Consider the following 14,902-nt stretch of genomic DNA (forward strand, 5'->3'; position numbering starts at 1 on the left):
TCCTTAGCGTAAGTTAGTTTAAGTTCGATTAAGTAGTGCGTAAGCCTAGGGACCGATGACCTCAGCAGTTTGGTCCCATGTTATGTTATGCTATGTTATGTTAACCGGGGACCTAGAAACGACGGAGAGGCTCCGTCCCCGCCGCAGCCGCAGTGGTCCGCAACCCCACGACGACTACCGCAGTCCGCTTCACCCCTCCGCCGCCCCACTCCGAACCCAGGGTGATTGTGCGGTTCGGACTCCGGTGGACCCCCCAGGGAACGTCTCACACCAGACGGGTGTAACCCCTATGTTTGCGTGGTAGAGTAATCGCACGTCCAACCGGTCGGGCTTTTGGTCCCATAGTCCTCACCACAAATTTCCAAATTTTGTTACATCTAATGTTGATACCAACATGCAGAAACAATAAAAACACTAATAGCTATAGCAGGCAAAAAACAATGTATTTGTGCAAGTCCGACACTGCATTGTTAAAAGAATCGCAACTGTTTCAGTTTATTACTTATTGTTCAGTCTCAGTTGCACTGACAGTTTGGGTTAAAGATGAATAGTTTCGAACTTTCCCGTTCATCATCGGACCATTACCTACATGGCTATTGTGAGCTAGTCGTAAATTCAACTTCGAACATTCTGCGTCCTTAATGTAAGCGTCCATTTTACTCTAAGTCATACCGCTAACAGATGACTTAGTGTGAAACGGCACTTAAGGACGCAGACTGTTGGAAGCTGAACAGTTATGAATAGCACAGAATGTGCGAATGTTATTTATTAATCTTTTCAGATCGACTCGAGTAAAAGTTCGATGATGAACGAAAAAGTTTAAAGCTGGATTCCCAAGTGTAGATAGAACTTATACTGAAAAATAAAAAAATAGTGTTTATATTTATTATGACTAGTAGAATAGTGGAGATATATTACAGGCAGGTAACTTTAGATTGTGGACCGTGGCAGAAAGGGAGAAGGATTGAGGAACAAGGTAAGACAAATGTTACGTGACTGAGCTAGAAATCAAAAGAGAACGAAGCGTAACCGAAAACAGAAGTGAGCCATTTGCTTCAACGTTTGGGGAAAAAAATTGGCCATATATGACAACTGTTCAAAATTTTGCCGTCAGCGAAATATAGCATTCGAATGGTTTACCGCGTATGACATTGTTCAAGATGCAGCATACGTAATGTACTGTCCTTACACGTGCACAGTTATTCTTAAAAATGTATTTCACAACACTGAGCCTTGGAGAACTACCCCAGGGATAGTCCTGGTTCTTCATGGCCCTGCACAGGGCAGAGAAATGTCTTTTGTGTTATGCAAACTGAGTACGGGGTTTGTAGGTCTTATTTATTTTCACTGCTTGCATAAATACTATCCAGGAGGCGTTCTTTGCGAGACAGGGATACTGGATCCTCCTGTGTGAGGTATTTGTTTTCCACGCCAATTTAGACAAATGATGCGTCTCCATCTTCGCGTCAGAAACACAACACACATGTCGCTTTATGACGTCAGGAAAATCAGAAGGTGGCCTACTGTTACGGACTAAGAATTGCTTGATATTGAGCCACTGAGCTGACACAGCTCAGGTGTGGCATGAGTGTTTTGTCGAGGTAGACCCTCTTGTGCTCAGTCTAAAATTCTTTTGCATTTCTTTTTTAACCAATCTCCTTGCCTACTTTCTCATTAAACCTTCACTATATTGAAGAACAGAGACATTTAGAAGCTCACAGACACAAAATCAAGTTTTCTCAGACTCGTGGCTTCAAATACCGCTGACTCTTCCGTTGGTGAAAGGAATTGATTGAACCTCGTATGCGGGGTAACGGTTTGGTCACTAAGATTCGGTTTTTCTTTTTTAGTACTGGCGCTTTATGTCATCACAGAAATCTTTATTGCGTCATTTCACACGCGACGCTATTTGCTTTGTTGACAGTTTAAGCTTTCCTCTCTCATCAAACAATTTATTACATTTTTGGTGAGTTTCATAGTACTGAAAACCCACCCCATACTACTCTATGACGCTCAGATAGTTTTCGACGAGATAGTGCACCTAGACAATAAACGCGTTCTACGTGAAAATATCATGTAATATACTCTATTGATCCGCATCTCTGCCGTCCTTCCTAAAACGTATAGCTGACTGATTATGTCCCAAACGGTATAGGCACCTCTGTATTGTCCAGAGCGAAGACCGGTAGGTATAGGTACGTGGGTAGACAGAAGAGTGAGCGCTGGTGGTTTGTCCGAGGAGGGGGTGTAGAGAGGGGGAGGGGTGAGATAGACGACTTGCCTCCACTGCGACGCAAGTGGAGCGCGCAGCGAACGAATTTCCTGAGTGAGCGCACACTGTAGAAATCCGACACACTTCTTCCGTTTACGCAAGGCGGCGACACAGATCGCCGTTCTAGAATGACTTTCCTCTCGCTCTTTATAGTGCCCACAAAAAAATTGTACGTATACATTATTCCTGTTAAGTTTCACTTAATGTCTTCGTGGTTTGACCAGAGTGAAGTAAACGTTTAGACCTCAACCTTCTTTTACATCATTATTATCATTATTGTAATTATAGCTGGCGTCTGCCTCCTTGTCTGTGCGACCATGGCATCAGACTGCTACAGGGAGGAACGTGTTATTATTATAACGAATGGTCTTCAAAAAATAAGTTACACGTTATTATGACAGTAACTTCACTGAATGGTGCACTATGCTTCAAAGTGACACATGTGTATGACAGTAGTCTTCAATATCGCCGCCAAGTCTCTGTAAACAACGATCGGAACTTCCTAACTATCGTTCCATTCTTTGATGGTAGAAATCCGCTCTTTTGTCACGGAGCCATTTGAAAATTGAAATGTGAAACGTGGAGCTATAATGAAGTGAGAAAGCGCTACACACTTGTTGCTCTGAGGCATGCGCCGCCATGTTAGATGCCCCAGAACAGTAGCAGACTACTGTTTCCGATTGTTTCTTGTTCTTCATTTCTCTCGTGTGCACGCAATAATTGTTTTAAATAGTGCTTCTGTGAATAACACAGCGTGAGGAAGGCATTTTCAAACGAATTCCTGATGTTAAACGCATATGTGATCCAGTAATCTGAGCATTTCGTCCCGTTAAAGCAACTTTGTTTTTGTTATATGTTTCGAATAACCAAGAAGAGAAGCGCGTGTTTTGAAAAGGCTGCTTTCGTAATCCAGCATTTTCCTTAATATGGACTTACAAGTGGTATGTGATTCCCTTACACTTTAAACTACAGTCAGAATTATCAGTACACCCGTATGTTTGATCAAAACATTTTTACCAGAAGCTAATGTTTGGGGCAACTAACACGGCGGACGTTCAAGCCTGTGACGTCATGACACCTCTCCTTGTTACACTTCCATGGTGTGAACGTTCTTACGCTTGGGAAATCTGCGATTGCCGCGAATCAGTTCCTCGGTTGGCTGACACGCTCGTCTGCGGTCGATGTCGACGGCCTACCTTCGCATTCAGCTTCATCCACGTCTGTGTGACCTTGGTCAAATTGTTGGCACCTTTTCATTACAGCTGCACTCTACATCGCGTTTAGTGCATATACCGCCACAATTTCGCGATGAATCTGCGTGCAGTTTACACGTTTTGCTCACAAGGGTCACACTGTCTCTCGTACTTCAACTTCAGAGTATGTTTCCAGTTGCCGTGCCATTTCTATGGACGCTGGGGGTGATGCGCCTGTTAATTGTGCCACAGCGCAACTGTGTCTGCTGGAAACCAACAACAGGTAGTCTCTTTTGATAATGCAGAATTCTTATTATGCAATGGTCTTAGCGTAGGAGGACATGTGTAACATCACTTGGAAGCCCCCTCGTGCTATTACACTACTGGCCATTAAAATTGCTACACCACGAAGATGACGTGCTACAGACGCGAAATTTAAACGACAGGAAGAAGATGGTGTGATATGCAAATGATTAGCTTTCCAGAGCATTCACACAAGGTTGGCGCCGGTGGCGACACCTACAACGTGCTGACATAAGGAGATTTTCCAACCGATACTTCATACACAAACATCAGTTGACCGGCGTTGCCTGGTGAAACGTTGTTGTGATGGCTCGTGTAAAGAGGAGAAATGCGTACCATCACGTTTCCGACTTTGATAAAGGTCGGATTATAGCCTATCGCGATTGCGGTTCATCGTATCGCGACATTGCTGCTCGCGTTGGTCGAGATCCAATGACTGTTAGCAGAATATGGAATCGGTGGATTCAGGAGGGTAATACGAAACGCCGTGCTGGATCCCAACGGCCTCGTATCACTAGCAGTCGAGATGACAGGCATCTTATCCGCATGGCTGTAACGGATCGTGCAGCCACGTCTCGATCCCTGAGTCAACAGATGGAGACGTTTGCAAGACAACAACCATCTGCACGAACAGTTCGACGACGTTTGCAGCAGCATGGACTATCAGCTCGGAGACCATGGCTGCGGTTACCCTTGACGCTGCATCACAGACAGGAGCGCCTGCGATGGTGTACTCAACGACAAACCTCGGTGCACGAATGGCAAAACGTCATTTTTTCGGATGAATCCAGGTTCTGTCTACAGCATCATGATGGTCGCATCCATATTTGGCGACATGGCGGTGAACGCACATTGGAAGCGTGTATTCGCCATCGCCATGCTGGCGTATCACCCGGCATGATGTTATGGGGGCCCATTGGTTACACGTCTCGTTCAGCTCTTGTTCGCATTGACGGCACTTTGAACAGTGGACGTTACATTTCATATGTGTTACGACCCGTGGCTCTACCCTTCATTCGATCCCTGCGAAACCATACATTTCAGCAGGATAATGCACGACCGCATGTTGCAGGTCCTGTACAGGCCTTTCTGGATACAGAAAATGTTCGACTGCTGCCCTGTCCAGCACATTCTCCAGATCTCTCACAAACTGAAAACGGCTGGTCAGTGATGGCTGAGTAACAGGCTCGTCGCAATACGCCAGTCGCTACTCTTGATGAACTGTGGTATCGTGTTGAAGCTGCATGGACAGCTGTACCTGTACACGCCATCCAAGCTCTGTTTGACTCAATGCCCAGGCGTATCAAGGCTGTCATTACGGCCAGAGGTGGTTGTTCTGGGTACTGATTTCTCAGGATCTATGCACGCAAATTGCGTGAAAATGTAATCACATGTCAGTTCTAGTATAATATATTTGTCCAATGAATACCCGTTTATCATCTGCATTTCTTCTTGGTGTAGCAATTTTAATGGCCAGTAGTGTATTACTATCATTCTAACAGATACCAACATTTGCGTCTACACTGTTTGTAGTATATAAAGAAATATACGTACTGACTGATTTAACTCCAACAGTCATGTGTAATCCTAATATTTAATTTCAGTTTGTTTTATACTTGTTTTTATGTCATCTTCAGGATGGCAGTTACATGACTTTCAGGATTAAATCGAAGAAAATGGTATGAATTTGTGCCATTATATCAATTTGTTTTGTTATACATAGGCATTTCTGATTGATCTACGTGGGTGGATCGGGAGTTGTCAAATGCCACTAAAATAAAAGAACGTTTTTATCATTCCATGTTATTTCGGGATTGCAACAGGATGATGTTGACTTCCTCACTCGATATTTCGGCTGACAAAGAAACAGTCATCATTACGAAACTTTACAACAGGATATAACTTACGTGCGTCGCTATGCTTACAACAGAAATATAGCGACGCGCACAAGCAATCTCCAGACGTAAGATACGCGTGAATGTGGCTGTCTAGTTGTCGGCGGGAATATCACGACAAGAAGTCAGCATCATTCTGTTGCAATCCAGAAACTTCATGAGATAACATCCAGGCTGACCACATCACATCGGCTCTCGTCGTTAGTGAGACGGACGGATTCGATCTGCAGCCGGGGCGCCAACCCCGAATCCTTGATGCGGAGTGCAACTATCCGGGCGGATCTCATGCAACAGCCGTTACGTCAGGAAACTTCAAGACGACCAGTATTAATACCATAATAGTTATTATTATTATTATTATTATTATTATTACTGTTATTGCAGGATTCCATTGGTGAAGAACAGTTCGCACTATTCAACAACTGTGCGAGTCCGTGATCATTTTTAACCTTAAACTACATTCATGGGGTAATTTACTACCCCGGAGGTAATTTATTACCCCTTGCGTCACTCTTCTGATTGCATTTGCATTGTTATTGTAATGCTGCCACTCCGCTTCTATGTAATCTTAGCACCGACTGTGTTTATGCACTGTGCGGGCGTGTGCTAACAACGACCATTGTTTCCATAAGTACATACCGTTGGAGTGGAGCACGTCTGAACAATGATAACATTTGGGGTTATCGTTAGGTAGTGGAAACTCCAACTCACAGGATACACCAGATTTTCAAGATGCAGCCGAGTTTAGTTACAATCAAACAAAAGATGTGATCATGAAGCTGACAGTGAAATTGAGGATGATGAAGAGGCAGAAGAAGAGAGAAGCAAACCAAGAAAGAGTAAGACAGTCTGGCTATTTTTGTGGAAAAGAAACATTGTAAGTAAGAGTAGCAAGATGGCGCTTCGAGATGTGATAAAAAAACTCGGCTTGGCATTCGAATGGTTCAAATTGGGTCTAAGCACAAAGGGACTTAACATCTGAGGTCATCAGTCCCATAGACTTAGAACTACTTAAACCTAACCAACCTAAGGACGTCACACACATCCATGCCCGAGGCAGGATTCGAACCTGCGATCGTAGCAGCAGCGCGGTTCCGGACTGAAGCGCCTTGAACCGCTCGGTCAATGCGGCCGGTCGGTTTGGCATTGATCAAAGTAAATATCAAAGAGAGGAAAATGAATTCCAGAAATTTTCTATGGACTTGCAGACTGCGATGGACGAAGTTCTTTGCAAAAATTGTGAATATGATAATAGAATTGACGAATCTCCAGTGCCAGACCAATCGGGGCGGAGTCTTACATGCCCACGCCGTAAAGACACAACAACTACCATAACAGGTTCTAAATGTAAAAATACGTGTGCAGAATGTATTCCTTTGACAAAAAGGTGTGTCTTGACTGTGATGAACGAAAATAAGTACTTAGATGATTCGCTTATGCACCTACTGTCATTTTTAAACTGAAAGTCATTATTTATTTTTTTCTTTATAGTGTCCTTAATTCATCATTATTTGACCTCAAAATATGTTTCTGAACATTGTTGAAGTAAATTTGCTTTGCTTTTTAAGTTAATTCTTGAAATTCTGCTTAAGAGGCCAGTGTTAATGCAAGAGCCTTAACTATTTAAGATCGTGTTTTCTTTTTTAATAAAGATTGATTTTTCATAAATAGAAATCTTTCTTTTATTGGTTCTTTCCCGAAAGTTGAGAGAAAGATAGATGTTAATAAGTTTCAAACGGTTTTTATTTTTGGCATCGAAAATTATCCCACGAAGTTACAAACGTAAGTCTAAATAGTGAGTTTAGGTAAGGGTTAACAGCTGATAATTCCTATCTTTAGCACTTGGTAATGGCACTGGCCTACCTTCAGCACTTGTTAATGACACTGGTGTGTACAGTGACACGCTTGTATCGAAGAACCCTTTAGAACGTGATGGTATGATTTCCAGCTTTATTGTAATTGTTATTTGCTGTTTGATCTTGTTTTACTGGAATTTTTAAAGATAAATGTTGATTGGTTAGGCTGAAATCGTTATTACATTGAAGAGAGCTTGGCCTTTTTCTCGTTTATTTTACCGAAATACTTCTCGTATGACTAATCTGACCAAGTCTGTGGGAAAACATTATCTCCCCCGACTCCCTCTCTCCCGGAGGCGTGAGTGTTTTTAAGATGAGGCGCCCAGAGCTTTGCGTGTTGGTACTCCGCTCTGCAATGGAGAGTGGGTCCGGGGGCTGGACCCATTCTCAAGGACGGCGCATCTCAAGTAGGGTGGGAACACGCCACCGTACCACACTCGCTAACGAGAAATTCTAATTAGCCCTCGGAATTTAGCGCCAGAGGTCAATTTCTTCGGACGTAACGAAGTGAGTCCGTGGTAGCCCCTAAAAACAAAGGCAGCGCCCGAACCGGGTCCCAGTTCCGTCGCATGCAAATACAGCAGACCACAGCCGCGCTCCCATTACCGCCAGGAAGAGAGAGCAAGAGCCACTGCATATAATAAGTCTATTCCGCACGTTGCGAACGCCATGTGAACCACAGTTCGATTACTAAACTCTCTGGAACCACGGAATGATAACACATTTAGCTTGAACAATGACGAATCTCATCACTGTTATTTAACATCTATACCAGGGACCAACCACTCCCCGCAAACACAAGAAGTTTCCGTTATACCGATGATCTACTATTAGCGAGTCAAGCGAAATATTTTGCTGTCGAAGCCCACTTGACAGACGTGTTGAGAGAGTTGAGTGCCAACTCTAACAATCCCAGCTACAACTCAACTGCTTGTGTTACATCCTAAGCACATTCAGATACGTCACGTACTTAACAGTACATGGTAAGGGGTACAATTAGTATATATGTCCCTTCCAAAATATCTACGTATTCTGACGCACGAGAACACGAGCATGAAGGTGGAAGCTAGAAACAATATCCTTCACAAGATCACACATGCGGTTCTCGACGACAAAACCTGATAATGGAGGCACTACCAACAAGTTGGTCGGTCGGTCGGTTGGTTGGTTGACTTGCGTGGTCATCGGTACCAACGGATTAAGGGAGGATGCGGAAGGAAGTCGGCCTTGCGCTTTCAGCGGAACCATCCTGGCATCTACCGGAAAAGAGTCAGTAAAATCACGGAAAACCTAAATCAGCATGAACCGTCGTTATAGTGCTGAAGAGGGCGCGTGCCCAGCCTGTTACAGCACCACGCAAACATAGAAGACAAGGTACTAAACAAACTGTAGGCTTATTACAGGTTGTTTGAGACTTACGCAATTTGTGCGACTCTACCTGTTAGTAGGCATAGTGCCACCAGATATTCGTCGTGAAGTAGCTGCCAACGCAAAGAGAATGAATCAGGCTCATTAGGAAAACCATCTATTACACGGGCACATTCCAGCAGCTTCGTTCTGGAGTTGAAAATCCAGGACTAATGTTCAGATACGACACTTCCCTGTGGGTACCCCCAACTGTGACTGCAGAGAATCACAAACCGCGGAACACTCACTCGATTGTCAACTACGCCCAGTATCCTGTACTTAACATTTGTTCGCGACTCCAAGCGCAATTAACGTTGCAAGATTTCTGTCAGCGGTAGTTTAACTTTATAATTCTTTCCTTCATTTGCTTTTAATGGTAATTAACATGTATTGTAATTGTTTCTGTTGTGGCGTAACAAGACAGCTACGCCACACTGAAGTAGCCGAAAGGCACGCGTAATCTCACTTAGGCTAGAGAAAGGTCTGAAACAGGATACGTAATAAATGATAGCAAGAAAAGTACGTAGCTGCTATTATACTTAACTTTTAATCCTTGTTGTATACATCGTTCTTGATGAGACATTTCATACGATAACTATCAAACTATGTAAGGCTAATGGCGTCTTGCTAGGTCGTAGCCATTGACTCAGCTGAAGGCTATTCTAACTGACTCTCGGCAAATGAGAGAAAGGCTTCGTCAGTGTAGTCGCTAGCAAAGTCGTCGTACAACTGGGGCGAGTGCTAGTCCGTCTCTCGAGACCTGCCTTGTGGTGGCGCTCGGTCTGCGATCACACAGTGGCGACACGCGGGTCCGACATGTACTAAATGGACCGCGGCCGATTTAAGCTACCACCTAGCAAGTGTGGTGTCTGGCGGTGACACCACAGTTTCTATTGCGAAAAACACAAATATAATAGCTGGGTTTCTGTACAGAAAGCTCTATTCGCCTTCGTAGTGTCCCCTCCCCCCCCCCCCCCTCTCTCCCAATTACCCCATTAGCCAAGTCAGCAGAGCACTGAACAAAGCATTATTATGTGTTAATTTAAATTAAGACATTTTGTCTTTTAAGTAACATTTGTCTGTATGCATAGCCGCTGATAATGAGTTAACGTGCTTGAAACACGATAAAATATGTAAAATTAAACGTAAAATAAATAAATGTGGATGGTAGCAGAAAAATACAAATATTTATTCCACACAGTCACGGTTTCAAAACTTAGCCAGCATAGCCACAATTAATTCAAAAGTACTTGATACTGAATCTCTTTTTTGTACACTTTCTTTTCTTTGAACACTTTTTCGTCATTTTTCTATCAGTTAGGGTATTTAAGATGATAATTTCCCATCGATTAAATTTTGTAATACAAGTGTACTAGTATTCTTTAGCTTAACATTGCCACACTCCTGCAATATGGAATACTGACGTATTGAAGGGAGTGGCCAAGACAATATCATGTCTGTTGTCCGTTGCGGAGTTCGGATACTGAGGTTAAGGGCCGTTTTAGGCAACTTGCAGAGTTCGTGTGTTGAACAGGCAAAAGTTGCGGAGTTCGCGTGAACCTTTACAGGGGATCTTCCTCTGTTTTTCTACACGTGGTCGTACAATTCACCGGAACACAAACTAATCTTCAAGTCGTTTCATTATTCTGTAAATAACTCTTGATGGTATTTCCAACCATGACTTATGAAACTGTTGATTGAAACACTTCCTTGGTATATTATTAGATTATTATTGAAGTATGACCGTATTTCGCTCGTTTCATATATTCCGCACACCCGGAGGAATAGATTTGTCGTGGTTACGAAGACATCACAGTTGAACAAATCTTAGGCAAAAGGTAACTAACATTAGATTAGTCTGAACAAAGAATTTCTTCTTCTTCTTCTTCTTCTTCTTCTTCTTCTTGTCATGTGTCGTTATGGTTATGCAGTCGTTCCCACCGAATTGACAGGAGTAATGATGAGGATTGGGAAGATCTCTTTCTTTCACTGTGAGGAACAGATTTGTATTTCCCAGAGACCATATCTTTCCTCTGTTTTTGTCTAGTGTATTTCTGTTCTGCCTAATACTAGGCAGGCAACTTTCATTCTATTTAGGGGATATTTACGAGTTGCATAATTCCGTTTAATACTGGGATTGTATGTCTCAGCAAATTTATTTTGTGGCATAATTTTTATGCGTTCTTCTTGATAGCTGCTTTGAGGGTATGTTTCCGTAACGTCTCACACAAATCTGTAATCTTTTTCCCTTGCATATGCTCCGAGATCCATCGGAAGACGTTATTTTGCATATGCTAATATTTATTGAGCTATATCCCTTACTGTACAGTCATACAGTTTTGCAGATCTGTGTAGTCTTAATTTGGTCATCGTCTGTAGATCTGTACTTTTGATAAACGTTGGTATAAATGTCGCCATTTGGATACATTTAGACCGTTTGTCTTCATGATGCGGCATGAGAAAGAGTTGTCGATTCGACATGATTCATAGTTGTTTAAAGCTGTTGGTCCATGGAATGGTTGCGAATGGTCCTCGCCGATACCCCAGGAGCAACAGTGTCCCTAATTTGCTGGGAAGTGGCGGTGCGGTCCCCTACGGCACTGCGTAGGATCCTACGGTCTTGGCGTGCATCCGTGCGTCGCTGCGGTCCGGTCCCAGGTCGACGGGCACGTGCACCTTCCGCCGACCACTGGCGACAACATCGATGTACTGTGGAGACCTCACGCCCCACGTGTTGAGCAATTCGGCGGTACGTCCACCCGGCCTCCCGCATGCCCACTATACGCCCTCGCTCAAAGTCCGTCAACTGCACACACGGTTCACGTCCACGCTGTTGCGGCATGCTCCAGCGTTAAAGACTGCGATGGAGCTCCGTATGCCACGGCAAACTGGCTGACACTGACGGCGGCGGTGCACAAATGCTGCGCAGCTAGCGCCATTCGACGGCCAACACCGCGGTTCCTGGTGTGTCCGCTGTGCCGTGCGTGTGATCATTGCTTGTACAGCCCTCTCGCAGTGTCCGGAGCAAGTATGGTGGGTCTGACACACCGGTGTCAATGTGTTCTTTTTTCCATTTCCAGGAGTGTATATATATGGACTTCTACCACTATTGAAATAAGCCCTTCATATGATCTACCTATCTAATCTTCAGCATTCTCCTGTAGCACAAAATTACAAAAGCTTCTCTTCCTTTCTTGTCTGAACTGTTTATCGTCCACGTTTCATTTCCATGCAGGCTACACCCCAGATGAATACAGTACCTTCAGAAAAGACTTCCCAACACTTAAACCTACAGTCGAAGTTAACAAATTTCTTTCTGTAGAAACGTTTTGCTTGTCATTGCCAGTCTGCATTTTATATTCTCTTTACTTCGGCCATCATCAGTTATATTGCTGCCCAAATTGCAAAACTCATCTCCTACTTTTAGTGTCACATTTCTTAATCTAATTCCCTCAGCATCATCTGATTTAATTCAACTACATTCCATTAATCTTGTTTTGCTTTTGTTGATTTTCATGTTACATCTTCCTTTCAAGACACCGTCTATTCTGTTCAACTGCGCTTCCAATTCCATCACTGACTCTGACAGTATTACAATGTCATCGACAAACTTCAAAGTTCATATTTTTTCTCCCTGAATTTTAATTCCATTTGCAAATTTTTCTATGTTTTCCTTTACCGCTTGCTCAGTGTACAGTTTGAATAACGTAGGGGATAGGCTACAACCCTGTCTCACTCCCTTCTCAAGCACCGCTTTCCTTTCGAGTCCCTCGACTCTTACACCCGCCGTCCGGTTTATGTACAAGTTGTACACTGGAGCACCAAAGAAACTGGCATAGACGTGCGTATTCAAATACAGAGATACGTAAACAGGCAGAAAAGGCACTGCGGTCGACAACGCCTATATAAGAGAACAAGGGTCTGGCGCAGTTGTTAGATCGTTTACTGCTGCTACAATGGCAGGTTATCAAGAGTTAAGTGGGTTAGAACGTGGTGTTATAGTCGGCGCACGAGCGAGGTATCGATAAAGTGAATATCAGGAATGCGGTAAAACATCAAACCTCCGACATCGCTGCGGCCGAAAAAATATCATGCAAGAACGGAACCAATGACGACTGAAGAGAACGTTCAACGTGACAGAAGTGCAACCCTTCCGCAAATTGCTGCAGATTTCAATACTGCGCCATCAACAAATGTCAGCGTGCGAACCATTCAACAAAACATCATAGATATGGGCCTTCAGAGCCGAAGGGCCCCTCGTGTACCCTTGAAGACTGCACGACACAAAATTTTACGCCTCGCCTGGGTCCATAAACACCGATATTGAACTGGTGATAACTGGAAACATGTAGCCTGGTCGGACGAATCTGCTTTCAGATTGTATCGAGCGGATTGGCGTGTACGGATATGGAGACAACGTAATGAATCCATTGACCCTGCATTTCAGCAGGTGTCTGTTCAAGCTAGTGGAGGCTCTGTAATGGTGTGGGGCATGCACAGTTGCAGTGACATGGAATCCCTAATACGTCTAGATACGACTCTGACAGGTGACACGTACGTTAGCATCATGTTTGATCACCTGCATCCATTTAGTGTCCATTGTGTATTTTGACGGACTTGGGCATTCCAGCAGAATAATACGACACCTACCGAACCAGAATTGCTACGAAGTCGTCCCAGGAACACTCTTCTGAGTTTAAACACTTCCGATGACCACCAGACACCCCAGACATTATTGAGTATATCTGGAATGCCTTGCAACGTGCTGTTCAGAAGAGATCTCCGCCCCCTGGTACTCTTTCGGATTTATGGACATGACTGGAAGATTCATGGTTTCGATTCCCTCCAGCACTACTTCAGACGTTAGTCGAGTCCATGCCACATCGTGTTGCTGCACTTCTGCAAGCTCGCGGTGGCCCTACACGATATTAGGCAGGTGTACCAGTTTCTTTGGCTCTTCAGTGTATATAAACTGTTGTCCAAAAGCAAATGAGGATAGCCAGATGGAGATTTGAATTGCGCTTCTCCTAGTACACGAATGCGGTGCACCTTGCTGGACGTTCGTCACGATTACTACTTGGGTTTCTCCGTAAACAGATTACTGTTAATGGCCAGCCCACTTCCTCTTTGTGCGGTCCAGGACCGTGAGAGCGCCGTCGCGCCCCTGCCGGCTGGCCCGCGGCACTGCCAGAACTTGCGGATCGTGCACGTCGGGTCGACATGATCGTGCACGCGACTCAGGGCTCGCTTCCTTACTGGCGGGGTTCCGCTACGCCGCGCGGCGCAGACTTCGCCAGACCATTTCTCCACCATGAACGCAGGACAAATTTCCTAACGAAATAACATATAGCTGTTGCAAAAAGCTATAGAAATATCGCGAGAAATGCGTGCTTGAACATAATTGTAGGTGCTAGCCAAGTCTGCAGGTTGCTCTGTCGTATTTGACAATGAACGGCGACTGCGCAATGTCCTCAATAAGTTGCAAGTGTCTGCCGTGGTCAGAACGGTGCTCTGTGAAGCTGTGAGTGCATTGTGTCGGGGCTAAGAGAATTCGAACGTGGGCAAATTGTTGTTGCTCGCATGGCAGGTGCGTCCGTAACCAGCGGAGGCGTAGTGTTTGCAGTTTCGAAGACTTATTCCGCCCACGGGGAAAGCGGTAAAAATGTTGTCGCTAAGCCATAACGGGGACGAGTGTATGTTGGTTGTCACTGAAAAGAATTGCGATGAAAATTAAGAGGACGACAGCTGCAAAACTGAATGTTGCACTTGCGAACCCTGTCAGCACCAAAACAACAGGAATGGAGCGCACTGAGCAAGGTACTACGAGCTGGAATTCCAATACCATTCTTGAGTGTTGCAAATGCTTGTAACAGAGAAACGTGATGCCGAGGGCACAAAACCTGGACTATGGAAGAATGGTAGAATGTCATTTGGTCGCATGAATATTGTTTCACCCTGTTTCCGATTTGTGGCCGA

The 14,902-nt window shown here is 44.2% G+C and overlaps 1 protein-coding gene across 3 annotated transcripts in view; it reads right to left on the bottom strand.

Annotated features, from left to right (window-relative positions):
- LOC126416382 (uncharacterized) overlaps window positions 1-14,902 on the bottom strand; it is an 822,286-nt gene that overhangs the window by 40,678 nt on the left and 766,706 nt on the right. The gene's annotated exons all lie outside the window — the stretch shown is intronic.

Source organism: Schistocerca serialis, chromosome 8, assembly GCF_023864345.2.
Source record: "Schistocerca serialis cubense isolate TAMUIC-IGC-003099 chromosome 8, iqSchSeri2.2, whole genome shotgun sequence".
Lineage (NCBI taxonomy): Eukaryota > Metazoa > Arthropoda > Insecta > Orthoptera > Acrididae > Schistocerca > Schistocerca serialis.